The sequence below is a fragment of the Vigna unguiculata genome, unplaced genomic scaffold (genome assembly GCF_037176805.1).
Source record: "Vigna unguiculata cultivar grain cowpea cultivar isolate G323 ecotype 2 unplaced genomic scaffold, ASM3717680v1 ptg000333l, whole genome shotgun sequence".
Classification (NCBI taxonomy): domain Eukaryota; kingdom Viridiplantae; phylum Streptophyta; class Magnoliopsida; order Fabales; family Fabaceae; genus Vigna; species Vigna unguiculata.
This window is the reverse complement of record NW_028196968.1, coordinates 49267-50048: the sequence shown is the minus strand read 5'-3', so window position 1 is coordinate 50048 and position 782 is coordinate 49267.

Here is a 782-nt window from a genome sequence, read left to right as displayed (position 1 = left end):
CTAGAATGCTGTTATTTGAGGCGTTCTGGTTTGTTTTGCTTATGCACACCGGGCTGCTTAGTAGGAGGAATAGGCAAGCGGTGTGCTAGAGTGATGGATATATAATTTTTTTATGAAGCATCAGCTGAACATTGACCCATATGGGTCAATGTTGGATCCAACCGGTCCCACTCGTTATTCACCCAGCGATTGGATTGAGATTTCCTTTTCGGAATCTTCTCCATCTGAATGAAGTTGTCAGAACTGCCACCATCGAGAAGAATGCGCACGGTGGTGCCTGCAATCGACCCAGAAAAGTAGATAGTACATTTGCCATAAGTGCCATGATAAGCTTGTAATGACAAATGATGCAAAGTTGGAGAATCATCCGACGGAAGATCCGGTGGAACAGGTTCGGCGACAACAAAGGAGGAAACATCGCCATCCGGTTCATCCACCTGCAGAATCATGTATAGGCGATTCGGACATGCTTCCACGAGAATTTATCGTCGCAAGTAAAGCACAACCCCTTTTCCCGTCGCAGTTGCATTTCTGCTGCCGACAATTTCTTCACTGGTGGCAGAGGCTTAGTTGGAGGAGACGGAAGGAGAGGCGGCAATGCAGATTTAGTTGACGTAAGTGAAGGAGAAGATGAATTGGACGGAGAGGTCCGCATCGATGAGGAAGGCACCATTGGTTTTTATCGTGCAACCGAACTCTGTAACAGGTAGCGCTCGTCAAATGAACGAGCCAGTGATGCAGCTCGTACCAAGGAAGTAGGAGACTGGGAGATGACATCACGT